Genomic DNA, 23,474 nt, shown 5'->3' on the forward strand with positions numbered 1-23,474 from the left:
TAGTTTTTTTACCGTTTCATAGTATGGCATATATAAAGATCAAATAGTTTTGATAGTACGGCATACATAAAGATCAAATAGTTTTGATAGTATGGCATATATAAAGATCAAATAATTATTGTTTGTGACAATTTTTTTTACAGATTTGATAGTATGGCATATATAAAGATCAAATAGTTTTGATAGTATGGCATATATAAAGATCAAATAATTATTGTTTGTGACAATTTTTTTACAGTTTTAATAGTATGGCATATATAAAGATCAAATAATTATTGTTTGTGACAATTTATTTTTACAGTTTTGATAGTATGGCATATATAAAGATCAAATAATTATTGTTTGTGACAAATTGAGACACATTTTCTAGGGAATTTACAGTTTTGATAGTATGGCATATATAAAGATCAAATAATTATTGTTCGTGACAAATTGAGACACATTTTCTATGGAATTTAAATAAAATGCTAAAATGCTTTCCACTTCCCCCATTTGACATAAAAATTTTACAGTTTTGATAGTATGGCATATATAAAGATCAAATAATTATTGTTCGTGACAAATTGAGACACATTTTCTAGGGAATTTAAATAAAATGCTAAAATGCTTTCCACTTCCCCCATTTGACATAAACATAATATATAAAGAGAAGGTTTGGTTTGGTAATAATACCTAAAAATAATTTTAGAGTTTCAATAGTATGGCATATATAAAGATCAAATAATTGTTCCATATAATTATAATTTTTACAGTTTTGATAGTATGGCGTATATAAAGATCAAATAATTATTGTTTGTGACAAATTGAGACACATTTTCTAGGGAATTTAAATAAAATGCTAAAATGCTTTCCACTTCCCCCATTTGACATAAAAATAATATATAAAGAGAAGGTTTAGCTCGGTAATAATACCTAAAAATAATTTTAGAGTTTCAATAGTATGGCATATATAAAGATCAAATAATTGTTCCATATAATTATCCCATAATATATAAATAGAAGGTTTGGATTGCTAATAATACCTAAAAATAATTTTAGAGATTTAAAGCATGGGATATATAGAGACCAAATAATTATTCCATGATCTAAAGTGGAAAACTGGAATAAATCTTTTGTTTCTGATAATAAGCAAATAACGCGAGATGGGTTCAACCAAAAATTGTACCGGGAACTAGTTATGCTAGATAAAGCCATAACAAGGGAACTCCAACCAATAAGGAATGTAAGAGCAAATTCTAGTTGATTTGATGACGGTTTTTTTACATTTTAATGCCAAATGTGGGATTTAGTTGGTCAGCTAAAAAATGGCAATTGACTAGGTGAACCAGTTGTCATGGTAAATTTAAGGGGTTAATATTCTCACGAGGGCTAATTCTCCATGATTTAAAAAAAAAAAAAAACAGAAATTTCTATTTTTTATAAAAGAATGATTCGCCCAGATTTCACAATATAATATTATTTTACCTTAAGAATTGGTAGCATTATATAGAGAGTATATATAAAATCATTACAAATTTGAATAATTTTACAAATACATCAATAAATATCTTATATTTTGCATATTAGGGACAAGAAAGATTCGTCAATGTCTTTAAACTTTAAGATAATTTTCCATGCTTAAAATTTTCCCTCCCAATTATCTTTGGTAAAGTGTTTCAAAAACTATAAAAATCAAGGCTGAAAGATTAGATGTTATGGAAAGTTGATTCTCAGGTAGCATGAAAAGTAAAATCTCTAATTTGGTATGAGAAGCACTTGGAAATTTATAATGTGTGAGAATAATTTTCTCGACACCCCAATAGCAAGACATAATATAGACCCATAAATGCAATTCGTGGACTTTATTGATAATGAGTTAGGGAAAGACAAGGTGACTAGGTAAGCCACAATTTTTAGGTTAAATTTAATACCACATGCATGTCCATTTCTTCTCATAGATGTCTATAGCCTCAACAAGGATGGCTTTTAACACAATGAAATTCCTTTATCCCACATATTTATATGGATTCAATTTTTTTGAAAATGTTTACACTACTTGAGAAAATTACCTAAAAATTAATTGAATTTCATTGTCCTAGCCTGGTAATGATATGGTGATTGTACCATTGACAAGAACCAATAGAAGCAAACAAGTTGGCTCCTAATGATACCTTTCTCCTTTAAGTCGTGACACCAAAAGTTGTTACCCTTCCTTAGTGAGCACTATCATTAATGACACTTTTGAAAGGACCCATGATAATAGTAGGCTAGCTCATAAGGAGACCTTCTATCCCTCAATTAATGAATTTATGTTTAAATAAACTCTAATTATGATTAACCTTAAATGGGTTATTGAATAGATGGGGAGGAAAATATGTTCCTTAAGAGCAAGAGATGTCATGAAAATTTTGTAGTGACTTAGATCTACTAGTCGATCATGCTACCCTAGAGACCCATGAATTATTTAAGTAAACAATCATGTCAAAACATTTCTCTTGGGTTGAAAACAAATATTTTGGGAAATGGTTGAAATATTAGGACATGAATTAAATACTATCAAATACTAAGTCTAAAAACTAAGAAAATGTAACTTATGAGGATCACTGAGTGTCAACATAAGAAAAACATATTTGTAGAAAATATTCCTTGAAGATGATATTTCTTTCGTATATAACAAAGTATAAACTCTTTTCCCATTAATCTATCCAAGGAGAACTAACAACTTTTAAGATATATCCCCATTCAAACCAAGGAGGTAAAAACCAACAAACTTGCAAGTATCAAATCAAGCAAAGAAAACAAAAACTTGAAAATAGGCTAAAGAAAAATGAACATCCACCAATATATTAATTGAATTACAAGCTAGGAATGATAGAAATTATCAAAATATATAGATAATATGTAAGTTACAAAAGCTCATATATTTTATTCCCTTTAATATTTTATTCCGTTTATAATATATAGCCTTAAAATCTAGACATTGTGTGAGATGTTTAATGATTTAACCTCTATTACACAGAAATGAGATCAGTTATAAAATGTTGATTGAAAACTAAGGAGAACCATACTACATTTTATGTGAAATTAAAGAAACGTTTATGTACTATTTCAATAAATGTGTTTTTATTTGTTAATCTTAGGATAAAATTTCATCAAGAATACATAGAAAAGAAAGAAACAATGTTAAGAAAAATCCCCTAAGAGTATCATGATGATGAAACATCTCCAACTCATGATTTTCTTGCATGCATTATTAAAGCAAATAAAAGACAAAAAAAAAAAAATCAAATAAAAACTACTCTAATCCTAAATCTACCCTAAGTTAGTCGATGGTCACAATCTCAAGTAAATTCATATTTCCAGTGTACACATTGAATCGGCTTCAACCCTACAACAAAAAAGAGATAAAAAAAATTATTAAAAGGAATCAAAGGATTATGAAATTAAATATAAATAGATCATTCTTACCTGATAAGTATTATTTGAAAAATGAGTAAACTATGATCTTACCATTCTTCAAGAAATTATCTTCATCATACTAGTCAAGCAAACCTTCAATCATACTTTGATAAGTACCAATATTAACATCAAATTATTTGAAATAATTTAGATATGAAAAAGGTCCTTGATTGTGATGTAAAATAATCTTGGTATCATCATTAAGATTCATCACATCAAGATAATAAAAATTGGTGATAATTATTAATCGAAGTATCATATTCTCTTGCTAACTTTTATCAAAACTGCATATTTCAAAATAAAACATTTGAGATGAAGCGACATAATTAAGAAATAATTTTTAACCCTCATTACTTGATCTAAAGGTCTTATGATTAATATCATGATGAGAACCAATAACAAATTTATTATTATCTTAAATCTCAAGTAATTGATTATGACAAACAAAAGATTGTTCATTAAATATATGTTGGTCTAAATTAATGGTACAAACATTTTCAGACGTTTTTAATTCATTTCTTAATTCCCCTGCTAATAAAGAATGACAGGGAACATTATCCCCATGAGGACATAAAATTGATATTTTAGACTTAAGTTTAGGAAGTTCTATGTCATCATTTAGCAAATCATCATCATAATTATCATAACGATGTTGAATCTCCATAAAATCATAACAAAGATCAGACTCGTCAACATCATCAAATGGATATAAAATAGATTCATTAACACATTGATCAATCTCAATTTCATGAATAAGATATAATGAAACCTTATCAAGATCATTGTGTTTATTTGCATGATTTTCCTCTTTATTTAAATCTAAACGAGTTAGAATAGATGTCTGACCATGAATAAGATATAATGAAACCTTATCAAGATCATTGTGTTTATTTGCATGATTTTCCTCTTTAGTTAAATCTAAACAAGTTAAAATAGATGTCTGACCATGAAGATCAAATGAATCATTATTGCATTTATGAAGAATTGAAACCAAATCAACATACCTGAAATACAAACTACCATAGCACATGTGATTTTCATCCAAAGAAACCTCTACATTGATATTATTAGTTAAACTCTACTTAATAGATAAATATTTTTCTAGAATAGTGGGAACTAGTTCTATATTAAATTTTGAGGAAAAAACATCATAAACATGAGCAATGATTGAATTTCCATATTTTCAATAATATTTTCCTTTGTTATTTTTTCCTCTTGACAATGTATATCCAAAGAGATTTCATGAATAATTTCCCATTGAGAATTACAACCTAAACTCACTTTAGATTACTGAGAAGGTGTAAGATAAATCCCTATAGAAAGTGGTTGTAAAGGTATTTGAGATTCATTATTAGAATCTAAATATTCCAAGAAAATATTAGGATTAACCATTGGCTTAATTTCTTGCTCAAGGTATGAACGATTTAAGTTCTTTTCATTCACATTTTTAAGGGGTCTGCTCTCTGCGGCTAAAGCATTGAATCATATACAAGAACAAATAATAGCATTCCCATAGTCATAAAATATCTCGTCAGATTTCTAGTACATTCGTCTACCCTTGATGCAGTGTATAGTCTCAGCCGCAGAGAGCAGCCCCTTGTTTTTACAAGTAATGAGACAATCTTATATACGAGCAGAGGAATTGACAACTTTGTTACAAATCAGTAATAATGCACAAATCACAAATATGATTTTGTGCTCCAAAATTTATCCAGGAATCGATACATTATTTTGAACGTAATGATTTGATGAAATTGTTGGCAATTCATGTACGAAGAATCAAAGTTACAAAACTGTAAATCAATTTTGTCCACCTCTGCAGCACTAGCATGATTTTAACTATGGTAAGTCATGAAACAAAAGACACGAAATTTTCCGTTAAAAATCGAGGCATAAAATAATAAAATCATGTTCAAATCATTAACTGAGAAGAAATAGCAAGAAAATAACATGATTTTCGCTTTCTGGGTGTTTCCTGGTAAATGATAGTGTTTCGGAACTTGGTGTTTAACAAGTAGAATAATGAATATTCAACTTTGCAATCATAGATTCAGATATTAAAATCACCCCAAACTCACCTACAATCACAAACTGAATCCAGATTTCCACAGTGACACAGGCTACGTATTCAAACTTAAAATGGCCCGGCCACTGCTTATAGTCCCGGTTCTATTTTTTTTATACAGTTTCCGCATTCTGGAGTTTTATATTTAAAAAATGTATTTGTTGTTTGCCATTATCAGTCCAGTGTCGCGACTCTCTGAATATACCTACTATGATATTTGGAAATTTACATGAATTTCATATGTATTTTGATGCGTTATGGAATGATGACAATTATCGAGATTTATTTCCACTTTTCTATTATTTTAATATTGTATTAAATGGTTTATTCATATGGTTTTATCCAACATTTATGTAGTCTATAATGATGTTGTATTTATTCGAGCTATGGCTCGGTGTCCCTGGAATATTTGGCTTTTAATATTTTTCCTTTAGCATTTATATATTGAGCCCCACTAATATTCCGTGGCTATTTCATCTGCATGAAATCCTCTTCCAGACTGCCAAACTGAATCCATAATTCTGTTAATTCCTTGGGTGTTCTAATTTATGGAAATGAGGGGAGACCACTAGGGTTTTGAAAATATTTGTTTATTTGCCTGAAGCTTGTTTAGAGATTTCTATTGTTATACGTTATACTTAATATTGGTTGTATTTAGGTACTAAACCTGTAGGGTAAAAGAACCATCACTTTCTTATGTAGTTTGTTCAACTATATGCTAACTGAAGATTTTATGGTGGATGAAATCTCTCAATTTCCTTCAATCTAAGTTTTTCTTCCCGTTTTCATGTAAGACAGTATATATATTTACTCAAGCTTGATACTAAATTTACTCAGTTACAATTTTTTGTTGTTTATCTTAGGGTTTATACATAATGTCATTTGCTATCTTACTGCTATTCTAGCTATTTGATGGAATTTAGACATTTATCTTAGGGTTTATACATAATGTCATTCTATCTATCTTACTGCTATTATAGCTATTTGATGGAATTTAGACATTTACAACAATAATCGTATTTGTGAAAGTTACAGTTTTTTGTTGTTTATCTTAGGGTTTATACATAATGTCGTTCTAGCTATCTTACTGCTATTCTGGCTATTTGCTGGAATTTAGACATTTACAACAATGATCATATTTGTGCAAGTTACATTATTTTACTATACTCTACCTTCTTAGTGCATTCTACCTTAGGTAAAATAAAGTATTATTTTTATGTTTCTTATCTATGTACTTCCACTTAAAATAGTTTTGCATAGAAATTATTACCCCTACAAAAGGCTCTCCTCTATTCTAATAATGACGAGAAATTAAACTTATTGAACAATACTCATTCCATTTCATAGATTATAATTTATTAATTTATGCAACCTCGAAACTTTAAACACCATTAACACTTATATGATACTATGTCTTATAATCAAATCCTAAATTTATCAGTCTTTAGTTGCTCCCTTTTGGTCTACACATAGACTTACAGTGTGTTTACGTTCCTACCATGCGATATAACGCATCCATAGAACTCCCCATGTGCTATCCCTATTCCAGGGAAATTCTTTCACTTTCAAAGGCTAAGGGTGTATCCAACCATCTAACGTTAACTGGAGTTGGCTAGCACAACTTCCCGACCTCTCAGCACAATTTTCTTCCTCTGCCCTTTTGATCTCAGACTCCCATCCTCTTGATCATTTCTTCTTTTTAACACTTCCTGAGATTTGGATTTTCTCTTCTTGGAATTTGTAACTGCTTCTTTGAACTAATTAATTAAAGAAACATTCTTTTGACTAGTAACTGCAAAAATACCTTCTCATAACTTTATTTCAAAATAGTTTATGTTTTCAGAAAAATAATAGTGTGTTTGGTTGTAGTAAAAGAAATATTGTTTACATTAACGGGGGATATTACATGTTCCCCATAAGATGGATGAAACATCGTCTCAATGTTCTTCTTCTGCAAATAAACCCAGAAAGTTTTGTTTCATAACCTGCGCTTCTTCCCAGGTGGCCTCTTCTATCCCATAGTGCTGCCACTGCACTTTAACCTGGGTGATAACGCATTTGCGTAGTGTTACTTCTCTCTGATCTTGTATAACCAAAGGTTTTATCAGCAACTCACCTTCTGGTTTGACCTGAACACAAAAAAATGTCAAGTCTAAATCAGTTTGTTTAATATATATTCATTGAAAGAATCTATAAACATAATTACATATTACATGGATGTCTAGCCACTTGATTATATGTTTGGCATCATAAACGTAATTCTTAAGTAGAGAGACATGGAAGACGTTGTGTACACGAATGTGACTCGGTAAGACAAGTTGATAAGCCACTGGGCTGATTTGAGCTAGGATTTGAAAGGGTCGACAAAATCAGGGTGCTAATTTAGCACAGTTGGCCCATTGTAAGGTACTTTTCTTGGCTCAAAATCGAATGTAGATATCATCCCCTACTTGGAATTCCCTAAAGATTCTCTTTTGATTGGCAAAATTCTTTTGCCGGTCTTGAGCAACTTTTAAATTCACTCTTACGTTTTTCACCATTTCCTCCATCTCTTCCAACATGTCTAGTCCTAGAAACAAATTATCCATTGGTCCACTCCAACTCAAGGGTGTCGTGCACTTGCACTCATATACTACCTCGAAGGGGATCATTCATAAGGACACATGGTACAAATTATTATAGGAAAACTCCACGAGGTGAAGATAATCTTCCCATTTAGTGGGCTGTTGCATGATATAAACACACAATGTGTCCTGGATCACTTGATTCTCTTGTTCAGTTTCCCCATCCATTCACAGACGATAAGTTGTACTAAAGTGTAATTGTGTTCCCATAATTTCAAAGAGGTCTTTCCAAAAAGTTGATGTAAACATTAAATCTCGGTCGGAAATGATCATCTTGGGAATCCAATGCAGTTTAAAAATGTGTTGCATAAAAATACTAGCAATTTGAACTGCTCTATACATTGATTAGATAGATATAAAATGAGCTCATTTGTTTAGTTTGTCCACCACCACCATGATGGAGTCATTTTGTTTTCTTGACTTAGGCAATCAAGTTATGAAATAAATAGATATCACATCCCATTTGCATTTTGGAATGGGCAGAGAGTGAAATAACCCTGATGGTTGCTAGTGCTCAAATTTTACTTGCTAGCACTCTAAGCATTTGGCTAAATATTCTGTCATTTCCTTCTTCATACTGGGCTAGAAGAATTCTTTTCACAAGGTGGAATGTTGGGTGCCTATAATACTAGTGATTACCCCATTACTATTACAGTTGCATCCCTTATTAATATTGTTGTACCCCTATTGTCCCCATGTTGTTATTACTGTGCCCCATAGAATCCCTTTATTGTTATTTTTGTGGCTTTATATTATTATTGTTAGGTTGGCTGGGTTATATTGTGACTCGGACTCCTATATATAGAAAGGAGGTTTTGTCATTTGAATCATCCACGATTTGTTCATTTGTGTAATGTAAAGGAGGTTGTCTTTTCGAAGAGGCTAAATTCTAAGGCGTTGATCTCTTTTTTCTATCTTCTTGTGAGCTTGTTTCATAACATTTGGTTTCAGAGCTTTGGATTCTAGGGTTTCGCTGCTCCAAATATGTCATCGTGGCATTTTCACTATAACTTTTTTATGTGATGTTTCAGAAGCAAAAAAAAAAAACCCATTTGAGAAGAAGTCACACTGAATCTTGGGTTTGAATTTCAGATCTTTTTGCACTATATTTGCGGACATACGATCTGAGGAAGTTGGTCTTTTTGCAGACTCTGAATTAAATTCCAAACAGGTGACCTGGGGAAAAGCATCATAACTTTCTCTTTGAGCATCAGATTTAAATTGAATCAGTTGTTACAGAAATAGGATGGATTGTAGTTTCTTGTATATATTTTTTTGAGCCAAAGGCTGAAACAGTGACTCGTGGCATGTCGTACAAATTCGCTCTATTGAAATAGTCTATAATCAGGTCATCTTGGGAGATTGTGCATAACTCTTCCTTGGAGAATCAAATTTGGATCAAAATGGTGGCATTGGAAATAGGACACAGAGGGCTACTGTAGGTCAAAATTTCAGAAGTAGATGATCCGAAATTGCAGAGATACATCAGATTCAATATCAAGATTCTACAAAGTGAAAAAAGGTGTGTAGTTTTTTTTTTAATTTTTGCATAAGCTTGGTTTGAAAAATTAGTTTGAATCGGTAATTGATGCCCCGATGAAAGAAAATGAAAACACCTAGTAAGCAACCTTAAAAATCTAGCATGACTTATGAAGAAGAGGAAGAAATGCAACATGATATATCAAAATTACGAGACCAGGTAAAACAAGTCTCACTTGCACAAAAGGCAACAGAATCTAAGATGGATGGTTTAAGGAAAGATGTAGAAGCTAAGATAGATGGTTTAAAGAAAGGTGTAGAGGCTAAGATGGATTGTTTAAAGAAAGGCGTAGAAGCTAAGATGGATGGAATGGAAGCTAAGATGAATGGCATGGATGCTAAAATTGATGACATGGATGATAAGATGGAAGAATTGAAGATAAATCTGAATAAATTGCTACAAGAAATGGTCACTAATGGTGAAAGGGTAGTAAAGGAAACTCATGATGAGAACAAAAGAAATGTTAATCATGATTCCATAGACTCTAATGCTGGATCGAATACCCACCATATTCCAAAAATCGATATGAGGAAGTTTGATGGCAAGGATCCCACAACATGGATATTATAGATGGAGCAATTTTTCGATCCCAATAATGTGCAAAACACACAAAAGGTATGTATTGCAACTTTATATTTGGAACCAAATCAATTTGTATGGTATCATTGGCTTTTCTCTCGTAAACAAATTATCACATGGTCAATTTTTACGGAAGAATAGACAACACATTATGAGGATAAAAAGAGCAATACTTTTTTAGCCAATTGATAAGTCTCAAACAAAAGTGTTCAATAATGGAGCACATTGAGGAGTTCCAAAAATTGAACATAAGGGTAAAAAATATTCCAAAGCAGCATAGGATTGATGTGTTCATAGGGACTTTAAAGGATAATATCCAACATGATGTTCGCCTTTGGGAACATGATTCATTAGAGAAGGAATTCAGGTTAGAAAGTAAAATGGAAAGCAAAATTACGGCAACCACGAAGCATACCACTCACACCTATAAAGATGGAAGATTTTTTGCCCCTAGTCTTCTACAACCTATAAGGTTGACGGCACAAGAATTGGAAGAAAAAAGAGAAAAAGGGCTTTGTTAGAGTTGTGATAGCCAATACACTAAAGGTCATAAGTGTGCTAAGAAGAAATTATTCTACATAGATTGTGAAGAGGAAGAAGAAAAGGGGCAAGAAAGGTCAAAAGAAGAGGATATACTCCAGGAATAAAGCCTAGAAAAAGAAGAAATGAATCCGACCATATCTTGTAATGCATTGGTGAAAATTACCACTCCTCAAACCATCAAGATAGAAGGACAAATCAAGAAGAAAAAGGTAATAGTGTTGATTGATTCAGGAAGTAGCCACAATTTTAGTCATTGTAAGGTAGCAAAAGAATTGAATTGCTTCTTATATCCAGCACCAGAGTGTCAAGTGATGGTTGCAAATGGAGGAACAATAAATTTCTTTGGAAAGTGCCATAATATCAAGCTATCATGGGAGAATATGTAATGACTAGCCCAATGCTTTCCATTCCAATGGTAGGTTCTGATGTTGTACTAGGAGTCCAATGTCTACAATCCTTGGGTACAATAACTTTTAATTTTCAAGAACTTTTCATGAAATTTTATGTGGAAGGAAAGGAAGTTGAATTAAGGGGTATTGTAGGGAAACCGAGAAAGATAATTAGCTCTAACGATATGACAAAGCTCCTAAAAAAGGAACAAAGAGGTGTAATTGGACAATTATGCTCACTAGATGTTTCCACGTTGGAATCATCTATTTCTCCAGATCTCCAAAAGGTCTTGGACAATAATTCCAAGGTATTTGAGACTCCCAAGGGTCTCCCACCTATTTGTGATCATGATCATGCTATTCATCAGATTCTAGGAAGTGTTCCTCCAAACATCAGGCCGTACATATATCCCTATGTCCAAAAGAGTGAAATTGAACGTATGGTTGCATAAATGCTAGAGCTGGTATAATTCAACAGAGTCAAAGTTCTTTCTTTGCTCCAGTAGTATTGGTGCACAAGAAGGATGGATCATGGCGCATGTGTCTGGATTATAGGGAGCTCAACAAGCTCACTATTAGAGATAAGTTTCCCATTCTTGTCATTGATCAATTACTAGATGAATTGCATGGATCAATTTACTTCACCAAGTTTGATCTTCGTTCAGGATATCATCAAATCAGAATGAAGACTGAAGACATTCCGAAAACAACATTTAGAACTCATGAGGGTCGTTAGGTCATGCCTTTTGGCCTTACCAATGCACCTTCAACATTTCAAGGTTTGATGAATTCCATTTTCAAACCATTTCTTAGAAAAATTGTGTTAGTATTTTGTGATGATATACTAATCTACAGCAAGTCTTGGAAGGATCATGTTGAACATGTTGATAGGGTGCTACAACTATTGGAGGAGAAACAATTATATGCAAAAAGATCCAAATGTTTCTTTGGAGTACAAGAGGTGGAATATCTGGGTCATATTGTATCTCATGAAGGAGTTAAGGTAGACCCTAGCAAAACTAAAGCCATTAAGGAATGGAAAATCACCACATCCATAAAGCATCTGTAAGGATTTCTTAGGTTGACAGGGTATTATCGCAAGTTTGTTAAGAATTATGGGAGAATAGCACCACCTCTAGCAACATTATTGAAGAAAGATGCATTTTCATGGATTCCAGAAGCAAAAAAGGCCTTCGAGCATCTTAAAGAGGCAATGTGCCAAGCACTGGTCTTAGCTACACCAGTCTTCAAAAAAACCTTTATTGTGAAATGTGATGCTTCAGGAAATGGAATTGGTGTTGTTTTAATGCAAGATGAAAGACCCATTGCTTTTGAAAGTTGTCCAATCAAGGGAAAGTTTTTACACAAAGCTATCTATGAGAAGGAAATGTTTGCAATACTCCATGCACTTAAGAAATGGTGAACCTACCTAATGGGAAGACACTTCAAGGTAAAAATCGATCATGATAGCTTTAAATACTTTTTAGAACAAATATTATCCTCTAAAGAGCAACAAAAGTGGGTCACACAGATGTTTGGTTATGACTTTGAAATAATCTACAATAAAGGGAAGTAAAATATGGTGGCATGTGCACTCTCAAGAAAGGATGAGGATGTGGAAGCATTCTTGTGCGCAATTTCCATTATCCAACTAGATTGGATAAATGAGGCAAGGGAGGAATGGAAGAATGACGAAGAAGTGTGAGCACTTATTCAAAAGTTACAACAAAACTCCAGTACGTCTGATACATTTAGCTGGGAAAATGATTCGTTATGGTACAAAGATCGCTTATACCTCTGTAAGAATTCTCAGCTAAAACAAAAGATTCTTATGGAATTGCACACTTCTCCATTAGGAGGGCACTCAGGATTTTTAAAAATTTACCACAGGGTTAAGAAGGAAATTTTTTGGGAGGGCCTTCAAAAGTTTGTGGCAGAATGTTTGGTTTGCTAAAGAAATAAAGTTGAAACAATTAAGACACCGGGTCTATTACAACCTTTATCCATTCCAAGCCAACATTGGGAGTAGGTTTCAATGAATTTTATCACAGGTTTACCCAAGTCTGAGGGAAAGAGTGTCATCATGGTGGTAGTTGATGGACTTACCAAGTATGCACAATTTTGTGCATTATCACATCCATTTAAATCCAATACAGTTTCTACTGCATTTATGGAAACAATTCAAAAGCTACATGGAAACCCAAAGATTATTGTAAGTGACAGAGATCCCTTTTTCACTGGAAATTTTTGGACAAAATTATTTTCTTGTCTTGGTACTCAGTTAGCTCATAGGTCATCTTATCTTCCTCAATCTGATGGGAAAAATGAGATAGTAAACAAATGTTTGGAAGGATATCTTCATTGCTTTGTATCTGATAAACATACACAATGGATCAAATGGTTTCCTCTGGCTGAATGGTGGTATAACACTTCCTTCCATACAGCAACAAAAATGACCCCATTTATGGAACTTTATGGATATTAGCCACCATCCATCACATCATATTTAAGAGAAAATTCTAAGGTTCAAGTAGTGGAACATCACATCGAACATTAACAACAAGTCCTCCAACTCTTAAAGGATAACCTCGTGTTGGCACAGAATAGAATGAAACAACAGGCAGATCAACATCACAGTGAAATAATTTTTGATGTCGGTGATTGGGTATTCCTACGGCTACAACCATATAAGCAAAAGTACCTCAAGCAAGCTAAGAAGGAAAATAAATTATCACCAAAGTATTATGGTACGTACAAGGTGTTGCAAAAGATTGGTACTATGGCATACAAATTGGAGCTTCCTGTAGCTTCTCGATTTCACCTAGTTTTCCATGTTTCATGCTTAAATAAGGTTATAGCTGACAAGATCCCAGTTAAAAAAATATTTCCAGAACTTGACAAGGAAGGAAAAATTATATTGGAACCAGAAGTAGTCACCGAAACAAGAACTCGATAGTTACGAAATCGATCAGTTCCAAAGTATCTTATCAAGTGGAAGAACTTATCCACTAAAGATTCCACATGGGAGGATGAGAATTTTATACAGAAGCATCCATAACTACGCAAGCATTGAGGACAACACTTTTTTGAAGGAGAGGGGCATGCTGGGTCCCTATAATACTACTGATTACCCCATTACTATTGTAGTTGTATCCCTTATTAATATTATTATGCCACTATTGTCCCCATATTGTGCTTACTATGCCCCATAGAATCCCTCTATTGTTATTTTTGTGGCTTTATATTATTATTGTTAGGTCCGCTGGGTTATATTGTGACTCCTTAGACTCCTATATATAGAAAGGAGGTTTTTTCATTTGAATCATCCAAGAATTGTTCATTTGTGTGATGTAAAGGAGGGTTCCCCCTCGAAGAGGCTAAATTCTAAGGTGTTGATCTCTCTTTTCTATCTTTTTTTGAGCTGGTTTCATAACACAGAAATTATCTTTTGGTATCTGGGATGACCTACATAGGGAATCTTGCAGCATTCATCCAAAATTAAATTTTTGAGATGCTGTTGGTTGGGCACATATATTCTTTTTCTATAAATTAATAAATTTTCTACATTTATTTCATAACTCAGCTATTGTTCATGGCTATTAGAATTATTTTCTTGCTTCCATAAGTGTCTATATGTAGAATCCTACATGGTTGATTCTTGAATCTTCGAAAAAAAAATTGTTCGTGATTCACTTAAAGGAATTTCATATAAAAAACTTACCTTTCGACTTAAAGCATCTACCAATCGATTTTACTTCCCTTTTATGTGCTTGATTTCGAAATCGAATTCACTCAAGAAGTATGCGCAATGAGATTTCATGGCATTTAAAGTTGTCTGCTTGAAATAATTAATCATACTATGGTGGTTAGTCATTAATAAAAATCTCTTAGCTAATAGGTAATGTCACCACATTTTTAAGGCATGAATGACTGTTCTCAATAGCAAATCATATGTTGAATATTTTTGTTCATATTCTTTCAATTTCCTAGATTCATAAGCCATCACCCTGCCTTTCTGCATAAGTACGCCACCCACTCCTTGCTTACTAGCATCTGCACAAACCACATATTCCTTGTTGGGATCAGCAATGCTTAGAATGATTCTGATGGTAAGAAGATATTTGAGCTGATCAAAGCTCCTTTGACAACCAGGGGTCCACTTAAAAGTTCTCCCTTTGTTTTGTAACGAGGTAATAAGATATGCCACTCTAGAGAATCCCTCTACAAACCTTCGTTTGTAACTAGCCAAACCCATAAACAATCTTATATAAACCACATCCTTTGGCATTGGCCACTCCATAATGGTTCCTATCTTTTGTAGATCAATCGCAATTCCATCCTTCGTGATGACGTGTCCCAAGTATTGGATCTGCTCCTTAAAGAAGTCACGTTTACTATACTTTGCGTACATTTGATGTTCTCTTAGGACCTGCAGTACAATGCTGAGATGTTCCTTATGCTCCTGCATATTCCGAGCATAGATTTGTATGTCATCAATGAAAATTAAAATGAATATATCTAAGAACTGATAGAAAATGTTATTCATGAGACACATGAAGGTAGTTGGGGTGTTAGTTAACCCAAAAGGTAAAACAACAAACTCATAATGACCATATCGTGTCATTAAAGCAATTTTAACAATATCTTCCTCCTTGATCCTGATATGATGATATGTATAATGGAGATTGATCTTCAAGAAGGTAGTTGCACACTTTACTTGGTCAAAAATCTCGTTTATACGAGGAAGGGGGTATTTTTTTTTTAATGGTGAGCTTGTTCAACTAGCAGTAATCCATGCACATTTGTAGGGTTCTATCTTTATTTTTAACAAATTACACCAGAGACCCCCAAGGGGACACACTGGGGCGGATATAGTTCTTATCGAGCAACTCCTGGAGTTGCATCTTTAATTCTATTAGTTTTGGTATACTCATTCGGTATGGTGCTTGAGAAACTGGGGCAGCTTCTAGAATTAACTCAATGGTAAAATCTATGTCTCTTTTTGGGGGTAAAACTCATATTTCATCAGGAAATACATCTATTGAATTTTGTATCACAGGTATGTTTTCAAGGGATTCAGATTTATCCTTGGATTCAACATACCCCACTTGGATGGCATAGAATTGACAACCTCTCCTTATGCATTTGGCTAACTGGGATGGCGTTATAGGCCTTAACAGTACATGTTTTTTCACACCTTAGATCTCCTATATTACCCCTACTTAATTCCGAAAAATAACAGGTTTTGTTTTACAATTTATGAGGGAGAAATGTTTCTCCAACCAGTCCATACCTATGAGGATGTCGTATGACCCTAAGGGTAACACATTCATATCAGCTATAATAGGATGACTAGCTATTTTTAAAGGACAATTACTTACTTTGGATAAGACTCTTCGTTTTGCTCCTGTGGCTAGCTGTACTAACCATGGACTTTTAAATTTAACAACTTGTAATTTATATCATTCCACTATCCTGGGAATAATGTAACTTAAAGTGGCCCTAGGGTCTATTAAAATAGAACAAGTTTGGTAAAAAATAGTACCTTAAAACTCGACCATAGTCGGCTGAAATTCTGCCTGGTGATCCTCCAATGCTATGTTAATTTTTGGGAGGCTTCTAGCCACTTCTCCTACTATAGATGCCTCTTGAATTTGAGATATCTGGTCTACTCCCTTGCGGTGAGGACAATTTTTGATGTAATGTGGGCCTCCGTACCCCCAACACTGCACAGGTGGTTTGTTAATAAATTCGGCTTCATTTCTACCAGCCTGTTCATTTACCTTGATTTCACTGGGTACTTTAAATCTGGTTTTATTCATACTTTAGTTAATTTGTCCTTTATATGAGCCTTTGTTGCTAATGCCCTTATTTCCCTTGTGGCTAGGATTAAATTTAATTCCTTTTTTATCAGTCCACTTTTTACTCGAGTCACCCTTTGGTTTATTTTGCTGATAGCAGATTCTTGCTTTTCGAATGACTTCATCCATTGTTTTTGGGTTTTCGAATTCCAACCTTTCCTTCGTGAAAAGTAGTAGACTACTAATAAAATATTGTACTTTGGCCTTTTCTTCATGAATATAAGGGACATACTGCAATAAGGATGTAAATTTGGTTATAAATTCATCGATGGTCATTTGGCCAAAGTGAAGATCATGGAATTATTTTGCCTTCTCATCATAAAACCTTTCGATTAGATAATGTTCTCTAAAGGATTTTTGAAATTTAGACTCCCATGTCATATTTTTCTCAGTGACCCCATGGACCATTTTTACCTACTCCCACCATAACATGGCTTTCCCTTCGGGCTGGAAAATGGCGAGACGGGCTTTCGGATTGAAATCATACTCATATAGAAGGAGGTACCTATTCATGTTAATTAACCATGCTTTTGTCACCTCTTCTTTCTCTCCATCAAAGAGAGGAGGCTTGATTTTTCGAAACTCTCCTTGGAGTTCAATTTTCTATTTCTTATGAGCCTTATGATCAGACACATTACGTGATTCTTCTTCTTGGTTTTCTTCACCTCCCTCTGTTTCCATATTTTCTATTCAGAATTCTTGTTCCCTGGTCGGATGGCCACATTCTGGGCTAGGAATTAAAGGTCGATGATTCTGCCTATTTGATATGCTTTTTAGACTCTTTTCTTGCTACTGCATTAACCTCTCATTGTATACCTAGAGTTAAGCCATTTCACCTTTCAATTCTTGTATTGTTGTCTGGATGTATGTATTGATATTTTGTGACTCATCCCCCAATTCCACCCATACCTTGGAGTTTCTTTCCTGAAATGGTGTTGTTCATGTCCCCATTATGGAGCCATGTAATGGATTCCTAGTTCGCCTCATACTATACATTTGCTTCCTCCAACGAGCACATCATCAAAACTGTTATCTCTTACCCTAGACATCTCAGTTTTGGAAACCTAAGTTCACTCTCATACAATATGTAGCACATCCATATATAAACAAATGTATATAGAAAAGAAAAATTAATGGGATAGTAAATAAAACTATTGGAATTCTACCTACTTACCATCAAATCTTACCTTATCATTTAACACTCACACTTTGTTTATGATTGTCGGCCAGCATTAGGACTATCATGAATTAAGACCTTAGCAATTTCTAAATCCTATATTATTCAACTATGATGTCACAAATTACATATATACGAAGGTGGATAGCCCTAAATGCGTCCGTTATAATTCTTTCATCTTGCAGTACATTTCATTACAACTTAATATTTTACAAGCTCGAGGCTGGTCATCTGTTGGTTCTTTATTTAAGGCTTTGGTTGTACTAGCCTAGGCGTCGTACTGTCGTACACCACGTGGCCTGCCTGCAGCGATTTCCTTAGGATTGGCTTCCCTTATCAATGGTTATGGTCACTTGAGAAGATTGTCGAGCTCTCAATGGTTTTGACAATTACTCTTTGGTGATTTTGCTCTGGTTCATTGTTGTGCTTCCTTCCAAGCCTGAAGGGCTTTGATTCTACTCTTCTACATTGAATGTAAACCCGATTCGATGGAATTACTTATGTGATGTGGGTTTCTTCCTAATTTTGTGGCTCTTTTGCTCAGCTCTTAGTATGCTTATGGTTTCGTTGGTCATTGCTTTCAGTGCTCGGATGAGCTAGAGTTCCACTTTTTCTTTCCCTTTTTTTTTTGTAAATAACCATTTGTATTAATTCATAGCATACATATGGTAAAAAAAGGTCTACTTGCACAGACTAAATAGATAATTCCTTGCCTGTTTACAATGCTTAAGGGTCACAAAAATTCTGTCGAAACGACCCCAAGGCATATCACGCAGGGTAGCATAAAGAAAGGTTGGGGCATGCAAAATAGAGTGCCCTTTCCATCAACTAGATAACATATAGAAAACAAACCAGATGGATATCCAAGATAGTAAAAGTCAAAACAGGAAGGCGACCAGTAAACTTAAGAACCAGAAACAAAAACAAGTTTCAAGCATCAATAGCAAACTGAAGCAGTCAAAACAAGCCATTAGAGCTTGAGGATGACATAATCTTTGGTGTTAGTAGCCTGGTTGGCTGAATAGTAGAATTGCTAGGTAGAGTAGAGTGCTGAGGTGTGCGCTTGCCCTAGCTGGTTCTTGTGGCCTCCTCCACCCCTTCCCCGGTAGCAGAATGATCCATGCTAATGGTCTGCCTGAGAAGGTTGATTAAAACAATCATTTTTTGAGAGAGAATGTCGACTTGCTGCACCAGGGCACTGAGCTTGAAATCCAAGGCTTCTAGTCTCGCTATGTGATTAGTGGAAATAACAGAGATAGCTTGATGAGCCTGATTAATGTAATCCCCTTGCATACTCATTCCCTTTGCGAACATAGTTTTCATACTCCATGTCTCTGCCTGAGTGTGCACAAATTGGGTAGCCTGAATGGTTGCTATTCCTACCTCCTTCCCCATATCCTATTCCTCCAGGTGCTACTTTTCCTCTGCAGCAATCGCTCCAAATTCCTCAATCTTCCGCTTTTCCTTAAGTGAGGTTCTTGTTTCATAAGCATTCCAAGCACTCTGTAGGTCTCTATTAGCTGATGCACTACGGCTACCTTCTTGCGCCATGCTTCTATGGCAGAGAATAGAAATACTGAGCCTTCTGAGAACACAACTGAATACTATGCTGAGTCCTTGCGAAGGAAGTGCATTACTCTTGCGCTGGGATCGCGTAGCTCTAGTAGATGGAAATCTCAACCAGCCTAAGGCTTCCCACTTCTCTGTTTGATGATCACTTGTCCAGTCATAATAACTGTTGCTCTGATCCCCATATTTTTGTTGATGATACGAATCCTTATTATTAACTCTACCATGTTTGAACCAATTCACAGACTCCCAAGTGTCTCCCTTTGTGGTTTGATTCCGGCGTTGTCTATATTTTTTGTTTCCTATGCTCCTTGGTACTAGCTCTACATTCTTGTGAATTAATTGCCACTTCCTTTCTTGTACTACCTGAACCTACCATCCACTTATCCTAATGTCTCTTCTAATGGTCAAATTCATTCTTCTCACAAGTGGAAATTATTCGTACCCTTCCCCACTTCTTTCATTAAATAATATCCTACCTCGAAAGAAGAGTGCACCTGTTCCTCAGCTTCGAGCATGTGATCTCTTGCCAACAGGTGCCCCAGTGGGCTGAGGGATTATCGACACCACAATTTGCCAAATGGTCTACCACTACATTTGCCTTACGTCTGACTGCATGAAGGATTAATCCATCTAGGCATGATAGATGTTTTGCGATAAGTTTTGTTACCTTGACAAGCCTCTAATGCCTTGTGACTTTACTTGGTTTAGCTCCCGTATACACCTTTCTTACTGTCGTGACTGCTAGTTGAGTGTCCCCTTCCACCACTGTGGCTCCAGCTTTCAATCTTCTGAGAATTCTCAAACCTTTCTCAAGCACTGCAAATTCCATTTCATTATAAGTTCCTTCACCTAGCAATTGACTATAAATATGTTGAATTTCACCCTTGCTATCCCTGAGAACACCTCTAATGCCTACAGGTCCTGGATTTCCCCTGGAGGCTCTATCAAAATTGAGTTTGAGGAAGCCTGTTGGCGGAGGAATCTAGAAATTCCCATTGGAGTTCAGTTCTTGTGAGTGAATTGAAGAGGGCACGAAGGTTCCCATGTTAATGCCAAAAGCTTTCATAATTTGTAAGTCTAAATTAGAGATGTTCTTGTCATGTTCCATTCTCCCTTTGGAGAGAACTGTCTACTTTATATTTTGAAGAATTGTGTTTTTTGTGTAATTTATATCTCTTGTTTCATTTAGAAATACTCGCCTATTTCTTTCTTTCCAAATTTTCCATGCTATAAACCCTGGAATGAGTTTCCATATTTTGTTAACCGATTGAGTATTAGAGAAGTTACCTCTCCAATTCTCTATAGTTTCTTGAATTGAATTCCTTATCCTATCCATCCTTTTAAGAGTGGCTTCCACCCAGTTCCATATGTTTTCTGCCCATTCACAGGTATTGAGGAGATGATTCATGGTTTACTCCTCAATTCCACACATGGGGCAACGAGAAGGACCTATGAATCCTTTTTTCTAGAGATTCTCCCAAGTGAGCGTTCTCCTATGCATTAGAAGCCATAGGAACGTTTTAATATTCGGCCAAATTTGTGCATCCCATACTTTGCTGTGCCACTTGACTATCTCTTCATCCTCATTACCTTCTATATGTGTTCTTACTTCTTTAAGTGTGAAGTTTCGCCCTTCAAGCTTTCCCCAACGTAATTGGTCATTATCCCCTGCTTGCCTTATCCTTCTTTTGGCTAGTTGTGTTTGCAAGTTCCTTATTAAACTATTGTTTTCTTTTGCCAGAGATTATGTGTCATGGAATAGCCATGTTCTCCATGCCTGGTCATTTTCTTTAGGCTTCTAGTATTGATTCACTGTGGTTCTACCTAGTTCCTGGTTTCTTCTTTGGATATCTATGAATTCAGGGCTTTCCAGCTTAGGGAGTTGTTGCCATGCATCCTCCCAAAAAAGGGTCATCTTTCCATCTCGAAGTTCCCAAAATCTTTGCTCCTAAATAATATGCCAGTTATTTCTTGACAGGTTCCAAATTGGAGAGCCTTTCGGAGTTTCTTGCATTCAGATTAAGTTCTGCAGTCTGTAATTGTGGGCATACTTCTCTTTCCAATGTTTGGCCCATGGTAATTTGGGTTCTTTAATCCACCTCCACCATAATTTTGCCCCACAAGCAGAGTTAGTCGTGAATGGGTCCTGCAAGTTCAGCCCTCCTCGATGTTTGGGTTTGCAAAGCTTATTCCACACCATCAATGACCATTTCTTCTTCTCTGAATTACCGGACCAGAGAAAAGCCATTTGTATGACCCTTATCTTCTGCAAAACTCCTTTGGGAGATGGAAGAATGGAAAGCATGTACTGTGGTATGGCTTGGAGGACTGCTTTGGAGAGGACCAATCGACCTGCGAAGTTCAAGGCTCTGTGTGTCCAATGATGACATCTTTTTTCCAAGCTAGCTAAAAGCTTTTCCCAGTGCAATTTTTTCCAGGGCTTGTTGGTCAAAGGGACGCTGAGATATCTTGACGGGAGGTTACATCTCTTGAAGCCTAGAATGGAAGAGAGATTTTTTTGAACAGATGGGTGCGTATTAAAAAATAAGACAGAGGATTTTGAAATATTAAGCTCCATACCTAAGGCTTTGCTGAAAAGATTGAGAATGCTTTTGTAGGCCAGAGCTTCTTTAATGGAGGGTGTGCCATGCAGCATTGTATCATCTACAAACCACTGATTAGTTGTTGTTGGAATTAAGGGCAAGGGTTGAAGTCCTTCAATGGTTCCTTCCTCTTTGGCCTTTCTGATTAGTTTTTTTAAACCTTCCATCAAAATCATGTAAAGGAAGGGGGATAAGGGATCATCATGCCTCAAACCACGTGAAAGCGAAAATTGGGTAGTTGGGGCTCCATTAACTAGTATTGAAAATCTTGTGGATTTGACCAAAGCTAGGATCCAAATTATCCATTGCTTAGCAAAACCAAAGGATTCCAAAATGGTTTCTAGATAGTGCCAGTTTACCTTATCATATGCCTTTGACAGGTCTAATTGCATCATCATTCATACTTTCTTCTGCATTTTAAGTGTGTGAGTCATCTCTTATGCTTGTAAGATACTATCCAAAATCTGTCCACCCTCTTCGTAGCCTGACTGCTCTTCCGAAATAATACGAGGAAGAATGGGTTTCATTCTATTGGCTATGATTTTGGAAATAATTTTGTATAGGACATTGCAGAGAGCAATTGGATGAAATTTTGAGGGTGTGTTAGCTTCCTCCTCCTTTGGAATAAGGGCAAGGAAAGTAGAGTTGAAGGACTTGAGGATTGAAGAGGAGCGTCGTGAATCCTCCACTGCTTCCCAAACTTCTGCCTTGACTATCTCCCAACAAGCTTTGTAAATGTCCATGGTAAATCCATCTAGCCCATCTGCTTTACCATTTGCCATCTCCTTTATGGCCTCTTGCACCTCTTCTAGGGATATTTCCTAAAATAAAGCTGTGTTTTGCTCCTCCATAATTAGTTTGGGGATGGAGGATGTAAGTTCCTTAATCGCCTCCTCGTTGTTGATGCCATGTTCCTGAGCAATTCTGGTGAAGTGGGTTATAAGTAGGTTGGAAATTTCTTGATGTGTCTGTACTGTGGCTCCCTATTCATCATTAAGGCTCAGAATTTTGTCAGCCCCTCTATAGTCAATGGCTGATCTATGGAAGAATTTCATGTTCTCTTCACCTTCTTTAAGCCATTGG

The sequence above is a fragment of the Pinus tabuliformis genome, chromosome 6 (genome assembly GCF_031772625.1).
Source record: "Pinus tabuliformis cultivar Carrire ecotype Pingquan chromosome 6, CPIR1, whole genome shotgun sequence".
NCBI classification, from domain to species: Eukaryota; Viridiplantae; Streptophyta; class Pinopsida; order Pinales; family Pinaceae; genus Pinus; species Pinus tabuliformis.